The sequence below is a fragment of the Dama dama genome, chromosome 31, assembly GCF_033118175.1.
Source record: "Dama dama isolate Ldn47 chromosome 31, ASM3311817v1, whole genome shotgun sequence".
Taxonomy (NCBI): domain Eukaryota; kingdom Metazoa; phylum Chordata; class Mammalia; order Artiodactyla; family Cervidae; genus Dama; species Dama dama.
The window spans coordinates 44555357-44574020 of NC_083711.1; positions in this window are offsets into that span (position 1 = coordinate 44555357).

An 18664-nucleotide genomic window follows, 5' to 3' on the forward strand; every position below is an offset into this window, starting at 1 on the left:
GTCACAAGGGTAGCCCAAGTACACTGGAGTTGTTAGGCCATCCCTTTTCCAATGGATCCTCCTGACCCAGCAATCAAACGGAGGTCTCTGCATTGCAGGTGGATTCTTTACCAACTGAGCTATCAGGGAAGCCCAAAGAAAGCTGAGCTCCAAAGAATGGATGTTTTCAAACAAAGTAATGTCTCTGCTTTTTAATATGCTGTCTAGGTTTGTTATAGCATTTCTTCCAAGGAGCAAGTGCCTTTTAATTTCATGTCACCATCTGCCGTGATTTTGGAGCCCAAGAAAATAAAGTCTGTCACTGTTTCCATTGTTTCCCCATCTATTTGCCATGAAATGTTGGGAAGAGATGCCATGATCTTAGTGTTTCAAATGTTAAGTCAATTCTAAAGGAAATAAATCCTGAATATTCATTGGAAGGACTGATGTGGAAGCTGAAGCTCCACTACTTTGGCCACCTGATGCAAAGAGCCAGCTCATTCAGAAAGACCCTAATGCTTGGAAATACTGAATGTAAAAAGAGAAGAGGGTGGCAGAGGATTAAACAGTTGGATGGCATCACCAACTTAACAAACATGAACAAACTCCAGGAGATAGTGAAGGACAGGGAAACCAGGAGTGCTACAGTTCATGGAGTCCCAAAGGGTCAGACTTGACAGGATTGAACAACAAAACCATTAGATGTTCAGATCTGAATGAAAAAGGAAAGCAGCAGGAGATATTTAGAGCCTATAAAAAGTTGTTAAACAGAAACCTCCGTTAAATAGAGTTGGGAGATTAAAAGTGTTTCCCATCCTTAGCAGAACCGGACAGGAAGAAGAAAGACTGCCCGTTATTCCTGGTAAGCACTCAGTCAATAAAAAGTCATGGATTCTGTTAGTAAACAGCCCTCCAAATTCCCTCTTCCCCTCTATAAAAGAATTCTCCTCCCCCTGCTGTGAGGGATCTTGCTTAGGACTCTCCTAAGTTGCAGACTCCAAACTGCAATTCTTTGCCAATTCAGAATAAACCTATTTTTGCTAGAAAAATATCTGGCAATCTATTTCTTTCAGGTCAACAAGTATAATAGCTTTACTACTTAGATTAGGAAAATAAGAAACATGTAAAATTAATAGGATAAGTATTCAATTTAAGGACACTACAGAAGAATAAAGAGAGAGGAAAGAGGAAAACATTAATGACAAAAATCAGAAAAGGAAAAAAAATGGAGAGTAAAGAAATAATAGATACCATCAACGAAATCAAAAGCTTGTTCTTTGAGAAGACTAATTAACTGATTCTTAGTCAAAAAAATAAAACCTGAAGAAACTAAAAAATTATAGAAAATGGAACATTAGTAAAAATCTGTTCACAAAGGTAATACCATGAGTACATAATATATATTTTAGAATTAATATTAAAAGTTTAAGACATGAATAAACCAACATATGCAAAATATTGATTTAATATTTTTAAAGTAATAGTAACAAAGGAAGGCATTTGTGGCAGATAATTTTATGTATCAATTTGACTGGGCCACAGGGTATCCAGACTTTTAATCAAACATTAGTTTGGGTATATCTGTGAGAATATTTCTTTTTCTGATAAAATTATCTTTTAAGTCTACAAACTGAATGAAGCAGATTGCATCCCTTAATGTGAACAGCCTTTATCCAATTATTTGGAGTCCTGAATGGAACAAAAAGACTGATCCTTCACCAAGCAAGGCAGTATTCCTCTTGCTTGACTGCCTTTGAGTTTGGAGATCAGCTTTATCCTGCATTCAAATTCAAATCGAAACATCAACTCTTCCTAGATCAAGCCTGTGTCCTTAAAATTGGAAGTACACCAATGACTCTCTCTGGTCTCCAGCTTGCCAACTCACCCTGCATATCTTAGGACTTGCCAGCCTTCACAATCTAGCTAGGCAATGTCTTATAATAAATCATATATATAGTATATCTGCAATTGGCTCTGTTTCTCTGGAGAACCCTAAGAAACACAGCATTGAAAGAAAATTGTGAGGCAATCTTCTTTACAAATGAAAAAAGTATAAATGAAAGAACACCATTGATAGGGATACATATATGCTTATTTACAAACACATACACATATAGCATGATCAAGTGGAATTATTCCTAGAAATGTAAAGAGCATCTTTTTATGAATTTTGCCAAAGGAACCAGTTAAAGGAAAAAAAATAATGATTTTAGTACTAGCTAAATCAAAAGTATTAGATAAAACAAGGGTCATCAATGACAAATATTTTAGTAAAACAGAATTTTAATAAAAAATTAATAATAGCTACCTATTAAAAAATCTGTAGCAACCAGCAGTGTGATAAAAGTATTGTAAGATATTATCCAAAAGCAATAAAACAAAGTTACCAAATAACATTGATTTTATTCAACAGGTTATTCACTAGAAGTCCTATGCATGTCAATAATAGTAGAAAAAGGAGTGAAGCATACAGGAATCAGAAAGGAATCATTTTAAATGCAATAATTTTATGCAATGATTGCCCATTTGGAAAACTCATAGAATCTACAGGCAAGATATTAAGATGAGTAAGCAAAATTAAAATATATAAAATCAATATAAAAATCCATACCCTTGCGCTTAGCAAAACTAGCTTTGAAATGAAACTTTTGAAAACTCAGTTCACAGAAACAATAATCCATATGGTATATAGGAATAAGTCTTCCAAAATATATAATTTCATAGATAAATACATTTTATAAATAAAATTATTTTTAGGAAATAACATGTGCATAAAAAAGACCTCAGTAAATGAAGTGATAAATTATATTTATATATATAGTAAGACAACATTATATAAATAATAAGATGTTAGCTGAAAAAAAAGGCACAAGTTAAGAGCTATGAGTTGAGTGTTACTCAGGGTCAGAGGACTATTATTCAAGAGATATCATCTCAGGTAGGTCTGAGGAACTGCTCTGAAGTGGCAGGGGGAGGTGGCCAGTAAATAAATGATTTAGGCCAGGGAATACATGCAGTCAAGCATATAGATCAATAAAAGGTTACTGTTATTCAGAAGGAACAGATATCTCCATTAATGATTTTAGTGTCTTTTCCTATGTATGGGAATTTGTAATAACTTGTTTTCATTGAAATTATTCCTGAGATATCTGTTTGAGGGCCATTTTTTTTATCCAAGGCACAGAACGCCTTATCATGTTTTTTGTCTTTAATCCCTCTCAGCGTGCACACTTACTTAGTGACTATAGTGGTTAATGACTTAATCCTTGTGAAACTAGAAGATAGAAAAATGTACCTTCAAAATGAGACTTTAATGTCTGTTACTGCTAGTATATTTGTAGAATTGGAAATTTTGACCCAAAAATTATTAGGAAAAAAGGAAATTAGATGTTACATTAATCATTAGTGAAACTGAACAAAACCCTGTTGCCTCCCCTCTTCCAGTACAAAGGCCCTTCCAGGTCCATTTCTTCCTGATTGCAGAAAAGCTGAAATATCCCAGGCCTCCCTGAGTGATGAAAGAGCATGTTCAAGCAGTTAATTACTAGGACAATAGAGTCATGGGACCTTCCAGTGTCTGATAACATTCCTGAATTGTTTTACAGATACTGAGACTGCCACCAGAGGGAAAAGTCTGACTGTATTATGACCAGACTGTAGCCATGACATAAACTGCCCCATCCTGAGCAGTACCAAATCTACTGCGAGTACAATTTCAAGAACTGCCCTTGAGAGAATGAGATTAACACTATTGCTCATAATAATCTGTATCTTTGTACGTATCAAAATAATTGTAACTTGCTCTGTTCATATATGTAAACAGACAGCTAAAATTGTTAGCAAAGATACTACAGACCCATGTCAACATCTTCTATTTTAATACAGTTTCCTATACAACTTAAAAGCCATGGGTTGCATGTTACATAAAGAATTTACAGAAGATGGACCTTCACCCACAATCCCATAAAAATGGAATGATGACTGATGGTGGGGATTTGTAAGCAACTTTGTGCAGAAAAGAGTTCTTTGCAGGAGGCCCCTTTTAGCCTATCACTTAGCAAATTTGTATTTTAACTAACCTCTAGGCCAGACCCACCTTTTCCAATCTTTTGATTATACAATACATTGTCTAACTTGTTGATTTTTTCCTCAATAAAAGAAATTGAAACAAATAATTAGTAATTAACAGATGGACTAGGTCTTCTCTCCCTGGCTTCCTCTTTAGTAATCTTACAAACTGTGTAGCATCTAAAGAAAGATCACAAGGAGGAGACAACTCTTCATGCAATGAAAATGGAGCATGGTGGGATGATGGTGCAAGATGGTGACAAATCTGATCTGCTATCTTAATGATTAGCTGAGAATACTTTCCTTTTCTCCCTTTAAAAATTTGCATGGCCAAGCAAAATCTTTGGAGTTGGTTTTGGGGAATGAGTCTGCCTTCTCCTGATTACCGACTTTCTGATTAAAGCAGCTTTTCAGTTCCTACCAGCGCTTGCCACTAGAGTATTGACTTTTGAGTGGAGAATAGCCAAATCTGAGTTCGTAATATCAACACCCGAGAAAGGATTTTCATGATGCCCTCATTTTTCATGTTCCCTTTATTTCTGTGACTCTCTGGTATCCTTATAATATATTGTTTGTTTATATTTAAATAGTCTGAGGGGTTGTTATTGCTATAACCCCGATTATTTATATTTATTTGAGTTGAAACTATTCACTTAAGTCTATGACTATATTACCTCACCTATAAAAAGAGGTTTCCTGAATATTTTCTAAATTTCCCTCAAGTATATAGAATCTTTTTCTTTTCATAATCTGTGTTATGGAACTTGTATATTCTTTATCTTAAACAAGAAGCCATCCCTGTTAGAAGAATTAGAGGAAACAAACTACTTGCCACACTCATTCCATTAGCCTAGATATATTAGTCAGTCTTCTGAATACAGTTACTTTGGTTTATTCATTTATTTATTTTTAATTGATTGATGATTTCTTTACAATATTGCTTTGATTTCTGTCATACATCAACATATAGTTACTTAGAATTCGAGTTACTTTGCCTTTCACAGGAGTGATGTGTATGGTGAAAGTCCTTACAAGACGATATAAGAAAACACTTGTTGGAGAATGACAGTGCTTATGTGGATCGTAAAATCACCATAGCAACATAGCCCTGAGCCGGACCTGAAGATGCTTTCAAATAATGCATTGTTCCTAAGATCAGTAGTCAAATTATCCATTTTTAATGGGAGAAGAATTCTAAGAGAAAAAAAAAAAAAAGATGTTGAATGGATTTTGTTATTCTCTGTTGAAAAAATCTCTAACTGCCTTGATGCAGTGGAAATATAACCTGAAAGTTTTAGTTGGACTTCAAAATGAAAATCTGGTTTCTTTCTTAAATAATGGATTTATTTATTGACAAAACAAATCTGCCTTTAGTATTAAAATAACCTATGATAAGGTTTTAAAAACTGAAAAATGCAAATAAAGACAGAAAGGAAACATAAAAAATATAGTCCTCTCCATGATGCAGATATTTGTTTATTGTCTTCATTATTTTGTTTCTGAGGAGATGACTCAAACTCTTAAAAAGTCTAGGTTAAGGCTTGTTGAACAAGAATTCTTTATTTATATGTATAGAATTTCTGGAATTATTCAAATATAAATATATTTGAATTATAAAAATATATTTCATATATAATTACTTAAATGTGAATATGTAGTTTTGTTAAAATTAGTCACTGGCAAGGTAGTCTCTATTTCAAAGCTAAATATTCACTTTGAAAAATGTAATGAAAGCAGTAAAAAAAAAAAATCAAGGCATTAATAAGCTCCATATTTTCAGTGATAAACAGTAGTCAAATAAATATATATATACACACATAAATACATATATATATATAATACAGTGCAATATTTTTATTATTTGCTTATTAGCGTATCCAATGTAAAACTCTTGTTTTTAATTTAACTTATAAAAAAGTCTATATTAATTTCTAGGACTCTATAACATTTTATAAAATTTCTGTTTTAACGCATTATTAGCTGTCTAGACATTTTAAGCTTCTATTTCTCTTGCTTCTAGCACCAATTAAAAGTTGTGAATGTAATTTACACTTCCTTATCAGCATTCACATACAGATGCTACTTACTGACTGCACTGTCCGGATATTAATGCATCAAATAGGCTTGCTTTTGTCAAAAACACTGTTGAATCATGATTCAGTTCAGTTCAGTCACTCAGTTGTGTCTGAATCTTTGCGACCCCATGAACTGCAGCACCTCTCCACCATGACTCGTCCATCTTGGGTGGCCCCACACGGCATGGCTTAGTTTCACTGAGCTAGACAAGGCTGTGATCCATGCGATCAGATTGGCCTGTTGTCTGTGATTGTGGTTTCAGTCTGTCTGCCCTCTGATGCCCTCTCTCAGTGCTTACCATCTTACTTGGACATGGACATCACCAGATGGTCAACACCAAAATGAGATTGATTATATTCTTTGCAACCAAAGATGGAGAAGCTCTATACAGTCAGCAAAAACAAGACCAGGAGCTGACTGTGGCTCAGATCATGAACTCCTCTTTGCCAAATTCAGACGTAAATTGAAGAAAGTGGGGAAAACCACTAGACCATTCAGGTATGACCTAAATCAAATCCCTAATGATTAAACAGTGGAACTGAGAAATAGATTTAAGGGACTAGATCTGATAGACAGAGTGCCTGGTGAACTATGGACAGAGGTTTGTGACACTGTACAGGAGACAGGGAGTAAGATCATCCCCGAGAAAAACAAATGCGAAAAAGCAAAATGGTTATTTGAGGAGGCCTTACAAATAGCTATGAAAAGAAGAAAAGCCAAAAGCAAAGGAGAAAAGGAAAGCTATACCCATTTGAATGCAGAGCTACAAGAACAGCAAGAAGAGATAAGGAAGCCTTCCTCAGTGACCAGTGCAAAGAAATAGAGGAAAATAATAGAATGGAAAAGACTAAAGATGACTTCAAGAAAATTAGAGATACCAAGGAAAAATTTCATGCAAAGATGAGCTCAATAAAGGACAAAAACGGTATGGACCTAACAGAAACAGAAGATATTAAGAAGAGGTGGCAAGAATACACAATAATCTTCTCGTTAACCAAAAGGTCTTAAAAATAAAATTATCCATGCAATAAAAAATTATTTGATGCCATTTGATGGAACAGTTGGTGTATTAAATGTGTATACACTCTATACAGCAAACATGAGCTACCGTGGTCTCTATAAATGTGGCTCTTGCTCCTTGACTGGCATAATAAAAAGTCTACTTCACAAATCTATGTCCTCCTGTTGAAGAAGAAATCAGTTCTGATGCACTGTGTCTACTCTGACTTGCATTTTCCTTTAAACCAGAGGAAAGGCAGAGTCCCAGGATTCTGTCTGCTTTGAGTAAGACTACCATCACTTGGCTCCATTCTTATGGAAGTGAAGAGGGGCAATAGAAGTCTGCTTTTACTTGGCAACTCTTTCTTTCATTCCCTAACAACACCCCCTATTACATTCTCATTCCCACAACTTATTTTGTGTTCAGGGGAACTTTTTGTCATTATGCCGGTTAGTCCTTGGCCCCAAAGGAACTTAGTACATATATCTCTGACACTCAATTCTGCCTCTCTCAAAAGTCTCCCCCTTGTCATTCATTCTTTTATAACTGCACAATCCCTCTTTGCTAGAATCATATCACACTCAACATTTTTGAGATTCTTGATCTTAACCAAAGCTGACTATCTTGCAAACCCCAGGGATGTCCTCAAGATAAATTACCTTAAAATAATGGTCATTCTTGTACCATATGACTATGTCCAAGTCATTTTTATCTCTTCTCCTTAAAATTTCAGTTTCAAATTACATGTCAAACTGCTTATGTCAGTCAAAATAGTAATATCTAATATCTAGAATACACAGATGGCTGCCAATACTCACATTCTTCCAAGAATATTTAATATTTATAAAAACCCTATGAGGTAAATATTATTAATACCCTATTACAGCAAACTCCCTGGAAGCACTACCTATTCCAAGTTTCCAATTATTCTCCTTCATTTCTCTATTAAATCAATACCAAGACTGAATTTCCTCTTCTGCACAACACACAAAAAAATATTTATCTCCAACTAGACTCTTTACAGAGAAGGCAATGGCAACCCACTCCAGTACTCTTGCCTGGAAAATCCCATGGACGGAGGAGCCTGGTAGGCTGCAGTCCATGGGGTCGCTAACATTCAGACACGACTGAGCGACTTCACTTTTATTTTTCACTTTCATGCATTGGAGAAGGAAATGGCAAACCACCCCAGTGTTCTTGCCTGGAGAATCCCAGGGATGGGGGAGCCTGGTGGGCTGCTGTCTATGGGGTCGCACAGAGTCGGACATGACTGAAGTGACTTGGCAGCAGCAGACTCTTTACTCTTATATTTAATAAATATTTAATAATCACCTGATGATCTAGCATTCTTATGGACATCTCAAATTAGCTATAATTAAAATTCTTATTCTAGCCTGATGTTCATATGACTGACATATCTCAATAAATGGAATTTTTATACTTTCAGTTGCTTAGAGGAAAAATCCAGATGCTATTTTTGACCCTTTTCTTTCTCTCACAAGTTATCAGTCTTTACTCAAGTCTATCCTGTATTTGGTACCATCTTCCAAACACACACAGATCATGACCAGTTCTTATCACCTTCAACACTCAAATTAGTCTATGTAAGATCACCATCAAGTTATTATCCCAACTGATACACTTTTAGGAATAATACACCAGGAAAGTAGATATAAACTGGAATTCTTCCACTAAAGAACATTACTTTGATCAAAGAATGTTACTCTGTTTTAAAGCAACCATAATATTTTATCCTATATATTTGCAATAGTCTCCTGACTGATATTTCTTCTACCCTTACATATTAGAACCAAAACATATAAAACAAGCCAGGTCACATCTCTCCTCTATTCAACACCATCTAATGGTTTCCTATCTCCATAAAAACTAAATAAAACAATTTCCCAATGATCTAAACACTCATATAATCTAGCTTCCACCACCCTCCCACTACCACTTTGGCTGCATTTTTATTGCTGGTTTATACCGTTGTGATCATACTTTCATGTAACAAATGATAGAACACACTGGTCACTGTCCTTGCTGTAGTCTCTGCTTGAAATATTTTCTTCAGATATTCCTTGGCTTCCTTCATTGCTTTCATACCTTCACTGAACAAATGTTACTTCACATACTATTCACTCCACACCTGTCAGAATGGCTATTAACTAAAAACAACAACAATAGCCCAAATAACAGGTATTGACATATTAGAACCAAAACATATAAAACATAAGCCAGGTCACATCTCAACACCATCTAATGGTTTCCTATCTCCATAAGAATTAAATAAAAAAATTTCCCAATGATCTAAAGACCCATATAATCTAGCTTCCACCACCCTCCCACTACCACTTTGGCTGCATTTTTATTGCTGGTTTATACCGTTGTGATCATACTTTCATGTAACAAATGATAGAACACACTGGCCACTGTCCTTGCTGTAGTCTCTGCTTGAAATGTTTTCTTCAGATATTCCTTGGCTTCCTTCATTGCTTTCACACATTCACTGAACAAATGTTACTTCACATACTATTCATTCCACACCTGTCAGAATGGCTATTAACTAAAAACAACAACAGCCCAAATAACAGGTATTGACAAGAGTGTGGAGAAAAGGAAACCCTTGTGTACTGTTGGTGGAAAGGTAGACTGGTGCAACCACTACAGAGAATAGCATGGAGGTTCCTCAGACAATGAAAACTAGAATGACCATACAATCCAGCAAATGGATACTCATCAACACTCTTCTGAGTGTTTACCTAAGGAGATTAAAACATCAATTTGAAAAAGACATATACTCCTATGTCCACAAGACAATTATTTACAACAACCAATATATGAAAGCAACCTAAATATCCATCAACAGGTAAATGAATAAAGAAGTAATGTGCATATATATAAATACAATGAATATTATTAGCCATAAAAATAATGAAATCTTGCCATTACAGAAACGGACATAGCGGGTATTACGCTGAGTGAAATAAGTCAAAGAAAAATATCATATGATCTCACTTATATGTGGAATCTTAGAAAAACAAAAAATGGATAAATAACAAAAGAGAAACAGACTTATAGTACATAGAACAAACTGGTGGTTCCCAGAGGGCATTAAGGGTTTGGGTAAAATCAGTGAATAGGATTAAGAAATACAAACCCATTCATAAATAAGTTACAGGGACATAATATACAGCATTAGAGTATAGTTATTAATAATTTCATATGGTGACAAACGGTTACTGAACCTGTCATGGTGATCATTTTGTAATGTATTTGACTGCTGAGTCAGTATGTTGTACACCTGAAACTAATCTAATACTGTATGTCAACTATACCTCGATAAAAATAAAATGGCCTAAAATAGTTTGGAAAAAATAATTAAAATAGCAATCCCCAAATCACTATGTTTTTCTCTGATTTATGTTCTCCATAACACTTAACACCAACAGCTATATTATACTTAATTATTAATATTTGTCATCTATAACTTTCATTATTATGTTAATTCTATGAGAATGGGCATTATTGTCTTTTATTTAAATACCATGTTTCCAAAACTTAGAAGAGTGTGGTGGTGAATATTCAGTTCAGTTCAGTTCAGTCACTCAGTCATGTCTGACTCTTTGTGACCCCATGAACTGCAGCACGCCAGGCCTCCCTGTCCATCGCCAACTCCCGGAGTTTATTCAAACTTATGTCCATCGAGCTGGTGATGCCATCCAGCCACCTCATCCTCTGTCGTCCCCTTCTCCTCCTGCCCTCAATCCCTCCCAGCATCAGGGTATTTTCCAGTGAGTCAACTCTTCGCACGAGGTGGCCAAAAATTGGAGTTTCAGCTTCAGCATCAGTCCTTCCAATGAACACCCAGGACTGATATCCTCTAGGATGGACTGGTTGGATCTCCTTGCCAGCCCAAGGGACTCTCAAGAGTCTTCTCCAACACCACAGCTCAAAAGCATCAAATTTTCGGCACTCAAGTTTCTTTATAGTCCAACTCTCACATCCATACATGACTACTGGAAAAACCATAGCCTTGACTAGACAGACCTTTGTTGGCAAAGTAATGTCTCTGCTTTTTAATATGCTATCTAGGTTGGTCATAACTTTCCTTCCAAGGAATAAGCGTCTTTTAATTTCATGGCTGTAGTCACCATCTGCAGTGATTTTGGAGCCCCCCAAAATAAAGTCTGACACTGCTTCCACTGCTTCCCCATCTATTTCCCATGAAGTGATGGGACCGGATGCCATGATCTTAGTTTTCCGAATGTTGAGCTTTAAGCCAACTTTTTCACTTTCCTCTTTCACTTTCATCAAGAGGCTTTTTAGTTCCTCTTCACTTTCTGCCATAAGTGTTAACTATTAGAGACTCGATAAATATTTATTTAAATAATCCAGTAAGTAAATGAATCTCAATAGAAAATGATACAAGAAAAATGGGAGAGATTTCTGTAAATACTTCAATATTTAATGAGATTGTTATCAATGAAGTCAAATGTATCTCTTAAAAATACCCAGGGTCTTGTAAGTAAATTCAAGACAGCATATAGTCAATAAAAATTAAATTTGATGTTGTGTTTTCATTTAGACAAGCTTAATTTATTACAATACTCTAGATAAATCACTATTCAAAAAGATTACAAATAATTTACGTAGGAACTTTGCTCTCAAGAAGGCAGAGCATAACTTCTCGCTCCTTATGTGGGCTGTGTATAGTAATTTTCAAAGAATACGGTATGTAGGGTGGGGCAGGAAGCAACTTCACAGTGAATAAAATTGATACCCAATACCTAAGCCAGGTAATCAAGATTAACTCAACAATATTAGACAAAGTAATGGAATGTATTCTGGATATGGATGTGATGAAAATGCCACTTGATGTCTGTGGTTTTCTTTTCAAAAACCCATCAGTCTTATCATGAGAAAAACACTAGACAAATGCCAACTGAGAGTCATTCTACAAAGTACCTGACCAGTACACCTCAAAATTATCAAGGTCAACAAAACCTAAGAAGTCTGAGAAACTGCCACAGTCAAGAAGAACCAAAGGAGACATAAAGACTAAGTGTGAGATCCTGAATGTAGTCATGGACAGAAAAAAAGATATTAGGTAAAATGAAGGAGACCTGACAAAAGGTTAACCTTTGGCCCAGTATTAAATATTATTAATGATAATGTGTCAATATTAGTACATTGATTATGACAAATGTACCAGACTAACAAAATATATTATAAGATACTAATAATACTATTTTTGCAACTATTCTGTTAATCTAAAGCTGTTCTAAATTAAAATTTAGATTAAAATTTTATATTAAATGTTAAAATTTTATAATAAATTGTAATTTACTTTAAAAATTTTTCATTCTTTTAAAAATTATCTACTCCATACTTGATACTGCATCCAACATTCACATAACTTTGATTTTTAGGTAGTTCAAGTACAACTTTCTGAGATGTTAGATATCTCCTAACTCTGCCCAATGTATGCCCAGTGGATACACCAGGTAGCCAGTAACCAGAGATGAATATTCAGCATCTGAAAGATAACTAATCTGATGAAAAATTTTAATTTTTAATTGTTTCATTTTTATTAATATGAAAGTAAATTGCCACATATGACTATTACATTTTGAATGGTGTTGATATAATCAATTACACTTTGGTCACAGAGATTTTAAGCTTCGTTTGACTTATTAGCTCCAGTGGGACTTTTGTTGTTGTTTTGATTCTTCTACAAGTTATAGTAATAAGGGCTAATTTTCCTTAAAAATATGAACAAGTAACAGGTGTGTATTCACCTTAAGTCATTAGCTCTTATGCAAAAAATAGCCTAACAGAAAATATCACTTACTTCCAAGTTTCTGTAATAGTGATGATTAAAAATGTGAAAATGATTCTATATTCTACAGTGTTACATACCTAACCAATATAAAGCGGAAAAGAGAGAAGAAATATCAGATAAATATCAAATTGTGCTTTCAGTTATCAAGAATAAAAAAAGAATCAAACTTATTACTTTACATATGGAGGTCATTTAGTATCTCCAGCTCTCAAATAAGTGCATCACACAGTTCAAAAAGATAGGAATAGATTGACTGCTTGCTTAAAAGATTCTCAAATTTTAAGAACAGCAGGCAGGAAGTTAGAGAGCTCAGATCTTTATTAAGAGGCAAAGAGAAGCAGAAACATAAAGGACAAAATTCTAAACTATATAACCCTGGAATACACTCTAAAATAAATAAACAGTACAAGAGCAAAATACCAGGACTACAAAATAAAATTACCTCACAACTTGAACACAGGCAGCATTTCTAATAGCCATGATTTTTATTGCAATACTAAGTGAGGGTGATCTCTTAAGAAGTTAGCATTTCCCTAGATAAAACAAACTTTAAAAGAGTTATTCTTTTTGCCTCCCTGCCAGTGCATACATAAATTTTTAGTAGCCCATACTGGAAAACAGATAAAATCTAACGGTGCATTCTATGGTTGTATCTACATTAAGCAAAGGTTACTTTTATAGTCAAACAAAAGTCAAGTCACCACTTCTTTTTTCTGTGGAATTTGAATAAACGGGCCCTGAAGAATAGTTCCTGAGTGAATTTTATTAAAGATTAGTTTTCTAGTGATTTTTTTTTATTGCAAGATCTCTCTAGTATTTGCTCTTCTGATATCTTTTCCTGGTTGAAATTTTGAAGAAAAACCTAATATAGTCTCAGTTCAGAATATCATAACTTCCTAACCCTCTCCTGTGGTTAGAACATATTATTCACTTAAGGTCAGCATTATGAACATAATCGAAAATATGAGAACTGGGAATGACAGCATGAACCAACTATAAAAATACCTCAAAAGCAAGAATAGGCATATTCATCTCCTAGGAAAGTCAGTTTTTATTAAAGTTTATCTGCAGATATACTGGCTTATTTTTTCTTCTTTTAAGAAATCAGTGAAAGTGGTAGTCTCTCAGTCCTATTCGACTCTTTGTGACCCCATGGACTGTAGCCCGCCAGGCTCCTCTGACTGTGGAAATCTCCAGGCAAGAATACTGGAGTGGGTTGCCATTCCCTTCTCCAGGGGATCTTCCCAACCCAGGGATCGAATCTGGGTCTTCTGCATTGCAGGCAGATTCTTTACCATCTGAGCCACCAGGGAAGCCCTAAGAAATCAGTATTTTTTCATTATAACTTTTGTGTATTATTTCCAGGCATCTTACCAATTAGAAGAATCAATTGTTAGATGTTTTTGCCTTGGAATAAACCTATCTTCAATGACTTACAGTTTATACCATCGCCGTGTCGTGCTGTGCTGTGCTAAGCTGCTTTAGTAATGTCCGACTCTGTGCAATCCTCTGGACTGTAGCCTGCCAGGCTCCTCTGCTTATGTGATTTCCCAGGCAGGAATATTAAAATGGGTTGTCATGCCCTCCTCCAGGGGATCTTCCCTACCCAGGAAGTCTCTTACCTCTCCTGCATTAAGTTCTTTACCACTAGCACCACCTGGAAGCCCAAAGTTTCCACCAAATGTTTAATATTAAAAATTAAAACAGTTAAACAAGAATCACTCTAACTATAAAATTACAGTGATTCTCTTAGAATTTGGCAGGTATTATTTTATAATAATTAAAGCATAAGCAAAATTTTGAGTTCATAAATGATGGCAAGATTAGTATTATGAGTGTAATAAATTCAGTTTTTATCTTTGAGTAGAATAGTTTGCATGTTGCTTGTCTCATTTCATTTTAACACTGCTACGATTAACATGTTTATTTTTATGATAAGTACATTCTCTGTCAATTCAAATTAACAGAGAAGAAAACATGGGTAGTGGCTCAACTCTCTAAAAGGAAAAGTTAAGAAACTGGAAGTAAAAGCCGTTAAGTTTCTTAAGGCTTAGAACCAAACAGTGGCAGAGCATCATTTCTACCATATTCAAAGCAGTATCACATCCTAATTAACAGGCAGAGACTATTCATCCCACCGCTTCATTGGAGCAATGTTAAAAAACAGAATGTAGCCCATCTCTAATGTCCCAAGTATGAACTGTTCCTGTCTAAATAACATCCATTACATAGATAATACTTAGCATTTGCAAAAATCAAGCAAAATTTGGAGCATCAGTATTAAGAAAACCAGACCTGGCCAAGGAGGTGAATATTAGGTAATGGTAGGTTGTGATGCCCAGTTTTTTCATAAATTCTCCACCTGTACTCCCATTCCTAAGTGAGAAAGTATTGAATCATTTAAGGTACCGTTAATAGGTCATTTTTGGTATAGGTAAGCTAAGAGGAATCTAGGAAGATCATGTTAAACCATGAAAAACTGGAATAGATTTTGCAGCAGTGGGTTGTTAGACTATCTTAAATAGCATGTCTCTATAATGGGTACCTCCTCAATCCCCTTTGTCCATATCTTTATATGCCACGGAGAAAGAACCTTCCAGAACTGATACACCTCTCTCTGGAAGGCATCTGTGATGGCAACAGTCTCACCCACAGATTTGGGAACTGTTTTTCTTTAAATATATATCATTAGATGAGCTTTCAAAAATAACCAACAATTGAAGAAAAGTAAGTCACTATCTTTGGATATCTAGAAGAGGGACTCACTCCTTGCACTTTGCAAATATAAGTAAATATCACACCCACAGTGAGAGAAGGGGACGGATTTCTCCTCCTCTGAGCTATCCAGTACTCCCCACACCCCAAAAACATTTGTCTGAATGGCTCTATCTAAAGGGACCTGAGGGAGAAGTTCTCCTATCCATCTGATTATGCCTACTGACTATTCTTTTGGCATCTCTGTTTTCTGAAAATTATGTTGTTGTTTTTTACTTTCAACAAACTTTCTCATGTAAGATAAGCAAAACCCAGGAAACTTTGCTATGTTATTTTATCTACCTACCCTTTGCCTTTCCCCTTATTTTCATTCCTGCTAGTTGTTTCCCTACAGTTCATCTGAGCAAGCTACTATATTTCATTCATGGGATTGCTTTTCTTAAATTAATTTTTATTGGAGTACAGTTGCTTTACAATGTTGTACATTTCTACTGTACAGCAAAGTGAATCAGCTGTACATATACACATATTCCCTCCTTTTTGGATTTCCTTTCCATTTAGGTCACCCCATAGCACTATATAAAGTTCACTGAGCCATACAGTAGTTTCTTATTAGTTAGGTACTTTATACATAGTATCAATAGTGTATATGTGTGAATCTGAATCTCCCAATTCATCATTCATAGCTCTTGTGTCAAAGGATGCCTCAGCAATTCAACACACTGTTGGCTTATTTGTTACTCACAATATCTATCCAATCTATTACTTAGGGATCCAAGGTAACAGAAGCGCCACAAACTTATACTTCCAGAAACATGTGTATCACTTGATTGCTACAATAGAAATGGTACTTCTGGAGATAGCACCTTTCCCTCCTATGATCGGGGCCAAATGTGATATATTTCGCTTAAGTTCAAAGTCCATAATCTAGACCTGGTTCCACGTCCCTTCATTTAGCAGTGATTGGAAGTGCAGTTTTCTTGAGCTGAGAAAAGGAAAGCTGATTACAAGTGACCACTTACAATATCAACCATGAAAGTTACCGTAAACAATTGCTTTTTTCTTAACAGTAAATTTCAAGCTAAAGTCAATAGCTGTATTTTCTGAATATTCAGATTTGTATGGTCTCCTTGACTATAATTTCAGGCCAGGGATATGAAAACACAAGTGAAAGTTGAAAAAAATTAAAGTATGGGAATAAATAACATTGATTTCCTTAATTTAGAGCATTACTCAAATGTCACCTCCTCAGAAGATACGCCTTCTATGACAAACCATTTGAATGCTGAAATTGTGTCCCACATTTTCTTGCTTTCTTTATGCCATTTCAGTATTTTGTGATGTGTGATCATATTATATGTGAAGAGCACTTTGCAAAAAAATATGCTTTTGTTATACCTGCTAATCATTTGCCTCTCCATCTAGAAGTAAGCTCATCCATGGGCAGACATTTTTCTTTGTCACCTAGAACAACATTTGACTAGTAGGCATCTAATATATATTCTCTGAATGAATAAATGAAAAAAGTGCAAAATAATCAATATATTACAAAATGGTTTCCATGTCAGCAATTCATTCAAATTATGTTCTCAAAGATAAATAATAGCCTTCTTTATAAAAAAAAAAAGCATATAACCGGTAATTCCCTGGCAGTCTAGTGGTCAGGACTCTGGGGCGCAAGAGTTCGATCCCTGGTCACGAAACTAAAATCCTATAAACCACAACCCCCCCGGCCACCCCACAAAAAAAATAATATAATCAACCATCAAAAAAATGAGTAAAACTTCCCTTCAGTCTTCAGCCTACTTCATGTCTCCATGAAGCAGACCAACTGCTTACCTCTCTTCCTTATCACTATTCTTATTCCTTTGTTTCTGTGACACAAATTCATTGCACTCTTCTTCTGTTCTTTTTCATCCTCTTTTATTTTTTGACTCTTCTTGAAAAGCAGAGATGTTACTTTGCCAACAAAGGTCCGTCTAGTCAAGGCTATGATTTTTCCAGTGGTCATGTATGGATGTGAGAGTTGGACTATAAAGCTGAGCGCCAAAGAATTCATGCTTTTGAACTGTGGTGTTGGAGAAGCCTCTTGATAGTCCCTTGGACTGCAAGGAGATCCAACCAGTCCATCCTAAAGGAGATCAGTACTGGGTGTTCATTGGAAGGACTGATGTTGAAGCTGAAACTCCAATACTTTGGCCACCTGATTCTAAGAGCTGACTCATTCGAAAAGACCCTGATGCTGGAAAAGATTGAGGGCAGGAGGAGCAGGGGACGACAGAGGATGAGATGGTTGGATGGCATCACCAACTCAATGGACATGGGTTTGGGTGAACTCTGGGAGTTGGTGATGGACAGGGAGGCCTGGCATGCTGCGGTTCATGGGGCTGCAAAGAATCGGACATGACTGAGTGACTGAACTGAACTGAACTGGGAATTTTTAAATTTACTTTCCTCTGCTTGACGTCAAGTTGCAAATGTTCTGCTAAACTCATCAATAATCATTCAACATTAGTGCTTCACTTCCTTGCTCTGGCTATTACGGCCATTACTCTAAGCTCCCAAACTGAACTTTGCCTTGAACAGATGATTATTCTAATGACTTACTAGACTTTTCAACTTAAATTCCTTGCACTTAAGCTCAAAATATCCAACTTAAAGTTCTTGGCATGTACAGATAAAATGGCAGTGGAACAGACATGGGAAATAGTAACATTTGCACACACATCAAACACATACACAACACATTTACACATTATACATATACACATTCATGTAAATAAGAAGTAAGAAAACTATTAATATAAATATAGTTGAGTCTAAAAGCAAAAAAAAAAGAAAATCTATTTTAGGAACAGATGGAGACGCTCCTTTTCCTATGTAATCAGAAGCTGAATCTGTATAACTCAAAAGTTTATCAGAATGAGAAATATATTTCAAAGACTAGAATCCTAATGTAATGTTTAGAGTAGTGGAAAAAA